The sequence below is a fragment of the Rhinopithecus bieti genome, unplaced genomic scaffold, assembly GCF_001698545.2.
Source record: "Rhinopithecus bieti isolate Rb0 unplaced genomic scaffold, ASM169854v2 scaffold_19, whole genome shotgun sequence".
NCBI lineage: Eukaryota > Metazoa > Chordata > Mammalia > Primates > Cercopithecidae > Rhinopithecus > Rhinopithecus bieti.
Genome location: NW_016803360.1, coordinates 1,027,870 through 1,037,459, shown reverse-complemented (window position 1 = coordinate 1,037,459; position 9,590 = coordinate 1,027,870).

The following is a 9,590-nucleotide window of genomic DNA, read 5'->3' as shown; positions in this document are numbered from 1 at the left end:
CTATTCCCTCCTCCCCTTCATCTTTTTCTGCATTAATTCAGGCTCTTTTTATTTTGAAGTTGACTATGCAATTTTATACTCCTATACTTAAAACTGTTACTCATCTGAGTGTTCTTCATTCTTAAAAATCCATCTTTTCATTGCCACCAAAGGCAACTTTTAAGGCAAATAGAATTATCTCATTGTTCCTCATAAAACCCTTAATAGACTCATCACTGTTTTCCAGATAAAGTATAGACTGTTTCCCATAACATATAAGGCCATTTATCATCTGTCTCCTACTCACACCTCCCAAATCTCTTGCCAGACAACACAGAAACTACTTGTAATTCCTGAAACTGCATATTCTCATTTATGCCAGGCTTTTCTCATGGCCTATGATAACCAACCCGACATGCATTTCCTATTTTGTTTCACTGCCAAAGAAGTACTCATGATTGAGGAATTAGCTCACGTTACTAAACACTCATCCTCTCCTGCTCCTGCATCCAAGCCTGAGTTAGGGCTCATTCCTCTTGACCTCCACACCAGGAGGCACAGACTTAGGTAAAATAGACTCATAGCATTTGGGTATCTTATGTGTTTCTTCTAGTAGGAAGGTTCAAAGACAAGAATTTTGTTTTGTGGATTTGTATTAGCAGTATCCAGCATGTTACCTGGTAAACAGTAGATATACTGTAAATACCTATTGATTAAATTAAATATTATAGAAAGATGGGTTACTGAAGGAAATATATGTGTGTTTTCATGAGTGTATTTATATATATTTACAGATAACAGAAATATCTATATTTCTGTTTCAGAGTGACTCGGAAATTCTATTTTAAGTTAAGCACATACATTTTAGTTAGTAGCAGTTTACTGGGAACCCACTATGTACTTGGCATGCCACAGTTTCCTTTAATCTTCACAACTCCATACAGTCCGTAAAAAATATTATATTTATTTTATATATGAATATATGGAGAATCAAATAACTTAAATTATTTTTCTAAGAGTGCACAGTCAATAATAAAGAGATTTAAATGCGAGTCTTTCTATCTGCAAAGCCTAAAATAGACAGAACTTTTAAAATTTTTCTTTGTTGAATTATTGTTGAAAGAGAGGACATACTAATCATGGAAGCCAAAGATGATTCTTTCATATTTATTACAACTTGTAGGTTGGGTAAATTTGATCTTACTTTCAACCTTTGCAGTATCTGATGAAAGAGGGTCTGGAATTTAGGATATCCTTTATGCAGCCTGCCTACAACTGGCATTTTGGCTAATCAAAATGAGAAAAAAAGGAATGTTTAGTAAAATGCCTGTTCTTTTCAAAAGGACATTTTTTTAAAAGGAAAGCTGAATTCCTCATTTTGCTGGTATAGTTTAGGCCATGAGAGAAACACAATAAATATGTGCTATCAGGAGCAGACTGTGAGCAGATGAAACTATCTCAGACGTAGCTCAGCAGTTTTCCTCTGCCAGACATTACTTCCTATGGAAAGAGAGATAAGTATACTTTTAGAAAACACTTATATGAGATTAAATATCCTTACATATTTATTTGACTAAATGGAAGGCATTTACTATTCCACTGATAGTTAACAGGCTTATTTCATTTTATAAAAAATAAAGATTTACACATGAGGAACAAGAAATAAGTTAGGGTATACATATTTGGAATAATTTATTTTGCTATTATTAGTAGTAGTTATTGTAAATTAGGTATAATGATTTTTAGGAGTTATTATAATTTACTCATAAGTTACATATATTTCTTTCCTTTTATTGTTTTGAGATGGAGTTTCGCTCTTGTTGCCCAGGCTGGAGAGCAATGGTGCGATCTCGACTCACTTCAACCTCTACCTCCTGGGTTCAAGCGATTCTCCTGCCTCGGCCTCCCGAGTAGCTGGGGTTACAGGCATGAGCCACCACGCTCAGCTAATTTTTTGTATTTTTGGTAGAGACGGGGTTTCAACACATTGGCCAGGCTGGTCTGGAACTCCTGTCCTCAGGTGATCCACTCACCTCAGCCTCCCAAAGTGCTGGGATTACAGGCATGAGCCACGGTACCTGGCTGTAAGCTACATATATTTCTAAGGGTTTTTTTTTTCTTGGCATTGGAATACAATGCTTACTATGTCATCTCCAAAAATCTTATCAGAGCATTACACAAGATAAGAGAAGTAATTGCTAGCGCAATTATCTACATAATAACATTACAGTAAAATTTACTAGGAGCAACTAAAGCATTTGAGGTAATGATTGTGTACAGGTAGAGAGCTGCACCAGTTGCTGTTGGCCTATGGTAAATGTTAATTGAATGGGATAACTACACATAAGTTGGATGCCGATAGAAAGTGCATGAAACATGGTCTCTACCATTGCAATGAGAAACACTGGTTGAATGCCATAATCATTATAATACACTCTTACAATGGAAGCATTATGTTTTTCTGGTATATTATATTGGAGAAATTGGTTTCCCAAGACAGAAAGAAAGAAGATTTTTATCTAACAGGACAATAATAATTAGACCTAAATATAAACCATTTTCATATCTAAATTAACTGCTTGGCTAGTTTCATATAATAGAAAACAAGGGAATTAAAATATAAGAAGATTAGCCCAACTTGCAAAAAGACATTATGGACAGGCAGTATTACATTCTTTGGATTTTAAAGTAAAATCAGTAAGTCTTTGATTTGTTTTTGGTTAATAATGGAAAGTATTTTCCAAACTAAAAGAAAATAAAATTAATACTTTATTAATGGTGCTAAGAAAAGCTAGCACTCCCTCTCATCCCACTCCAAGCAAATCTTTGCCTCCAGATGTTATTTTGTATTTATTTTGCAATGTTTATTATGGCAGTCCAAGATGTTTATGTCTTAAAGATACATTGGTCAGTTTATTTACAGAGAGACAGCTTCTTGAAGTGAAGGCAGTTTACTCTGGGTTTGGGTTAAGCTACATAGCACTAGAGAGAATGAGTGTGGCTGGTTTCCTCTTGTGTGCTCTCTTATTATTTCTTTTCATTACAAGCACTTTCTCTCTCTCTCTCTTTTTTAATCCTGTAAGGTTTCATATGATTTGTCCTGTGAGAAATAGTTGAGGTTTTCTGAGCAGTTACCCTCTACAGGAAATGAAAGAAGCAAAAGGCAGAATGGGTGGCAGGGCCTTGGCCCCTTGCTTACCACCTTTGCCTCCTGTCAAAGGTGACACCGAAATAGCTGGAGAACTTCTCAAGGCACTCAGGATAGCGAGCAGTCTGTTGTATTTGACAGAATCACTGATACTTCTCAAAGAAGGCTTAGGATTGACTAGCGAGAGAGAAGGGAGGCAGTAGTTGCTTGTGTTTGTGCAGTAGGGCTGGACCAAGGATTTTGAAAGATTCTGTCGTTCCTTTTTTTAAATGTATTGCAAACTAACACAGAATTAAACTGTAAAACCAGCATAAGAAAGTTCAACCAAGTTCTCACTTTTCTCATTATGACTATTTCAATGCCATTTCAGTAATATTGAATAACATTTATTTGAAATATTGCTTCATAATATAAAACAACATTTTAAAGTTGTTTTTTCTTACCTCTGCTTTGTTGAGTTCATCAGAGTGTACTAATACTCTGATGGGAAATCCAGTTTGCGGAAGTGCAAGAACATGACAAAAGAGAAGTTGGCAATGTAATATCTGGTGAAGGCTGGAGAATGGCTGAGGAGATGTTTTGGTTAGGACTGGTGTGGCGTCTTCATATCCGCAATGTAGTATTTTGCAGAAAGAGTGAAGCTTCATCTTGCAAAATAGGGCATTCCACTTTTAATTATTTTCCTCCACTTTAGTATTATTTTTCTTCCCATGCTTTAAGGAGTGATTTGGGCATAGATTTGTTTTCTGAAGTATTCCCAATATGCTTTTAACTTAATATTCAAGTCTTGTATGTTTCAAGTGATACAAGGGAAAACCAGGACCATCTGCCGCTTTTTCTTTGTGGCTCTGAAATAATCTTACACCTCTTAAAGAGACTTTTTGTAAACACTGCCTGTGGCTAGCCCTTGTAATTGGCTACTTCTCCAGTTAAAATGATCCTCAAAGGTACAGTTTAATTTATTCAATTTGAGTCATTTGAAAATAATGACTAAATACTACTTGAGTGGCAGACCAAGACATTAATTTTGCTAGCCAGTTCAGTAGTTCAGTTATGATTGTTGTTACAGATAAAGAGGTTTTCTTTCAAATTGATAATTAAATCACTCAATCTCTGTGAAGCTATACTTAGAAAACCATCTGTATTTCACATTTTCTGGAACATTTTTGGTATCAAAATATACAAAGTTACATAACCATAAAAGCACTACTATGTTTTCATATCATTTTTACAGAATGGAAAACATCAACATTTATTGTGGATGCCAGGCTTGGTATATCAGTTATTACAAAATAACACAAGGCCTTTAACCTCCATCTAGAAACCTGATAGAAAATTTTAGGAGAATGTTTTGTTACCTATACTTATGAAGGTTCTCTAATCTGGTAGCTCTAGTGGTATAGCAAAACACTGTTGCTGATTTCCTAATGGCAGAATCTATAGGTTGATTGATTATTTATTTATTTAAAAGATACTTTATTAATGGATGGAAAGGGCATCTGCTATTTTCATGTTCCATGTTTTATATTCCTGTCCCAAAGTGACTGCATTAAACCTGAAACAAGTGATTTTTTTTACACAGTCATTTCTCTTTAAGCTTATTAGTTTCTAATTATACTTTGCTTGTCAATATAGTGTTAATTTATCCATTATCTAATTGACTGGTTTCTTCTGGGGGTGAAAGGGGTAGAGGCAAGTAAACTGATATAGGCTCTGAATTTCAAATTGCTTAGGCCTGCAAGGATGTTTATGGCCAAACAATCTATTTTGACAATTGTGGAAAGGATAATTCTCATAATAAATTTGAGAATTCTAGAGATACTAGAACAGCACATTCTAATGATCTCTTCTGTTCTATAAATAATACCATTTTGGATTTAATTGGATCATCTGGATATTCAAATAAAACTATTCTCTTGACCCTTTCACATGTACATATTAAACTATCCTTTAAATATTCCACAGTTAACAAGTGGAAATACTGGTTTACCACAATAATTCATTTCCCCCGCCCCCCTCCTACCCTGAAACTCCAACATTAAAAGGAGACTGGTAATCAGGAAAGCTAGAACTTATTTGCATGAAACTGACTCACTTTCCTAAATTGACTCTGCATGTCTATGTCTTTTTTGGAATCATAAATTATTCTCACTGCTGGTTTGGATAAAACTAAAATCTATTTTCCTGTAGCATTTGGTGTGTTCATAATGTGAGTCATAATCATTTTTTTTACTATGGGAAAAAGATCAGTAAGGGTGAACTTAGAGATAAATAAGACCTTTTCTAAATAGTTACCACATGAGGAAAATCCTTTGTATGTGAAACACAAAGTGTTTTATTTTGTTTTCTAGTCTAGTTTATTTTATTTTATTAAACTTCTTTTAAGAAGTATAAATGGGGCCGGGCGCGGTGGCTCACGCCTGTAATTCCAGCACTTTGGGAGCCCGAGGTGGGTGGATCACGAGGTCAGGAGATTGAGACCATCCTGCATAACACGGTGAAACCCTTTCTCTACTAAAATACAAAAAATTAGCCGGGCGTGGTGGCGGGCACCTGTAGTCCCAACCCAGCTACTCGGAGGCTGAGGCAGGAGAATGGCGTGAACCCGGGAGGCGGAGCTTGCAGTGNGCATTTGGTGTGTTCATAATGTGAGTCATAATCATTTTTTTTACTATGGGAAAAAGATCAGTAAGGGTGAACTTAGAGATAAATAAGACCTTTTTCTAAATAGTTACCACATGAGGAAAATCCTTTGTATGTGAAACACAAAGTGTTTTTATTTTTGTTTTCTAGTCTAGTTTATTTTTATTTTTATTAAACTTCTTTTAAGAAGTATAAATGGGGCCGGGCGCGGTGGCTCACGCCTGTAATTCCAGCACTTTGGGAGCCCGAGGTGGGTGGATCACGAGGTCAGGAGATTGAGACCATCCTGCATAACACGGTGAAACCCTGTCTCTACTAAAAATACAAAAAATTAGCCGGGCGTGGTGGCGGGCACCTGTAGTCCCAACCCAGCTACTCGGAGGCTGAGGCAGGAGAATGGCGTGAACCCGGGAGGCGGAGCTTGCAGTGAGCCAGGATCGCGCCACTGCACTCCAGCCTGGGCGACAGAGCGAGATTCCATCTCAAAAAAAAAAAAAAAAATTAAAAAAAGAAGTATAAATAATAATTTTCCATAGCTCTATATTTAGAGGAATTTATTAAATTATGTCTTTTCCAGTTTATTCCTAGGTTAAATTTTACATAATTAGGTAGGGTTTATTTTCCTTCCCAAACTAGTCAATCAAAAAACATAAATAAGCAAAGCGTAGAACGGAAGTAGGGAAGAAAGTCAAAAGGATGGAACCACTGCTGTCAGGGACAGCACAGTGCCTCGGGACATGGCACTCATTTTTGGCATGTGGAGGGGCAGTATATGTCACGAGTAGCTGTAAAGATGAAAATAAGGGTCCCTTTCTTTTCGGGATCAGAATTCTTTTTACTTTTTTTCAAATCTTGAGATCATCATAGCCAGATAGTTGACTGAGTTTTCACTAAATTTTCTTCCTTTTGGGAGATTGGGACCAACCTGGAATGTGCATGTTCTGGGGAGACTGTATGTGGTAGCATTAACTGACTCAGAAATGTCTCCAGTTCAAGATTCAACATTTAGTGATAGTTTATTTTATTGTATTTGGGTATCACACAGTGTACAAAGTAAAGTTGCACCTCTAGTTCTGTGTTTGATGTAGCTCCATTGCCAGCAGCTACAAAAAAAAAAAAAAATGCAGATATACTAGAAGGAAGTAAAGTATATCCTCACTCCCTTCTAGTAAGGAAGGGCTACATTGTTACATTCTCAAATATGTCGTCTCATCACATACTTCTATTGACTCCTTTTGGGGAAGAATATAGATAATTTCCTCTAAGACCGAAATCTCCAGTGTGGGCAGCAGTGTGAGCCATGGGGAAAGGAATGTCAAACTGTTGGTGTAGCTAGGGACTGGCTAACAACAGTCATAGCTTATATATTTATTGTGCTTTACAATTTCAAAGCACTTAAAATGCATTTGATTATTTTAGATTTTAGTATAAAGGTAGATTCCTCTTTAAAATGTTTAAGAAGTTGTTACATTTGTTGAAAAAATCTGGCTCTTGCTTGAAATTCATTTGTGATAGAAATTCAGAGCAGCAGCTAAAATAGTAACTGATGCTAATGGTACAAAAGTGAATACTTCAATTAAACCTCAGTTAGCCAGAACGCTTTGGTAAAATTATTATTTAACCTTGTTTAAAAACTTTTCTAATATGTATCTGCCAGTTTTCTTTTTTAAAAATGAAACTTAATCTTTTGTAGGTGATTCACTATATTGGATTGCTTTGACATCATACTGAACAACAATTTTAATTGCACATAGCTATAGATATAGAAGTGTAACTGTAACAGTTTGCAAACTGTTTATATGTCAGATTATTTTGTGGTCATGTAATTTTGTCGTTTGAAATTATTATGCAGCCAATTTTCCAATTAATGAAATATTTCCACTAGTTAGAGTTGTGTTACCACTGTATTTTAAGGACTATGAATAAAAATAACTATTTTTGCTTTCTTGCCTCCCCCCTCCCTCCGTCTCTCCTATGTTTCTTCCTCCCTTTCTTCGTTTCTTCTTTCATTTTTTGTGCCTGTGTATATCATGGATATGTTAGCCTCAGAATTACTTGAGAGCCAGTATGGGCAAGAAAAGGTGTGTGACAATTAAAATCCTGATGTTGAATGTCTGAAAGTAGCTGGGAGAAAATGAAGTATCCTCTGAAGAAAGTTGTTTTGGTAGTTCCAACAGTGAAGATCTGTTGATGTTTCTTCCTGGATCACTGCAATTCTGAACAAGGACTGAGGGGAAAGATGATCGTGCTGGTAAATACCCCGCTTATACCAGAAAAGAACTGAATTGAGGGCTGCTCCACGCACATAAAGGGCTGTAACGATCAAAGGCTTCCCCAGGAGCCAGACTTGCTGTTCTGTTTCTGAACTTTGGTCCTTTTCTTATAGTACGTATTTCCCATTTCTCCTTTTTATTCCTCTTGCCTACCAATGCACTTACCTCCCCCAATACACTGTTCCCCGCAAACACCACATCCAGCCAGCCCATAGGCTTCTTGCAGCTCTCTCTCTCTCTCTCACCATCGCACCCCGCCCACTACCCCGCGACCGCCCACCATACACACACACAGTCACATTTCGAGTTCAGATTCAGAGTTAAGTCTTATCCCGGGTTGAGGCCTCTAGAACTTGACTTCTCAGGCTTCTTAATGGGGGATAATAGTTTTAGATCATGAGGAAATACTTCACTATTGCACATCATGGGCAATCTTGGAACTAATAATACATATGACATTAGAGGTTATGATGAAGGAGAAGGAAAGTGGGTTTTGGAGTCAGCCAGAGCTGAGTGTCACTTCCAAACTCACATGTTGCTAGCTGTGTGACTTTAGACACTTCTCTGTGCCTCAATTTCCTCTTTTGTAAAACAAGGACATCAGTGACTCCCTCACAGGGCTTTTGGGATAATTACATAATATAATATAGTCAAAGGGTAAGTGGCTAACATAAAGGAGGTACAGTCATTTGTTTTGTTTTGCTTTTCTTTTTCTAAGAACATTTAAAATAAAGTTACAATAATCTACTATGTTAGTAAGATGAAATGTTATTGCTTAAATTTGGAAAAAATCTCAATTGATTTGACCACGATACTTGTTTAATCTTATTTTTTCAGTGGAGGATGAATTCCAGACAAATTGTCTTTGCATACAAGAAGTTACACCCTGTTTGTAACAGATCAACCACAAAACAGGCCTTTTCCCCATAATTTGACCAGAAATAGTTGCAGTTGTATTGAGAAAGAATCTAGTTAGTTCCTCTGCTATGAAAATATATCCATGGAAAATATGTACTGTATTTATTTATGTCCATTTATAAAAAATGTACTTTAAGTAGTTTCCTAATTTTAAGAAAACTCAAGACAAAATTACATTTTAATTACTAGTTAATAGTACTCATTTCATTTCTATGATTCTCACATATATACTTATTCCTTGAAATTATCATGCACGTACATTTTTATGGAGATTATCACATATCATGAATGAAGAAATAAAATTTATTTATGTGTCTGACTTGTAGAATTAGTCAAAAACTTTTAACTGATATTTATTAATATACAAAATATTTATTATTATATTGAGTGAAGAACATTTTAATTCTCATAACTACCTTGCAAAAGAGATGATGCCACTTCTATTTTGCAGATGTGGGATGGAGGCTCTGAGAGATCAAACAATGTGCCCAAGGTCACACAAGCTGCAACTAGTTAGTAGGGGAATTGAGACATTAACACAAGCTGTCTAATGCTAGCACCAGCGCACTTTCCATTTTCTTTACTGTCTCTTTTTGTGAGGATGAATATCATATCCTTGTTATTAGCTA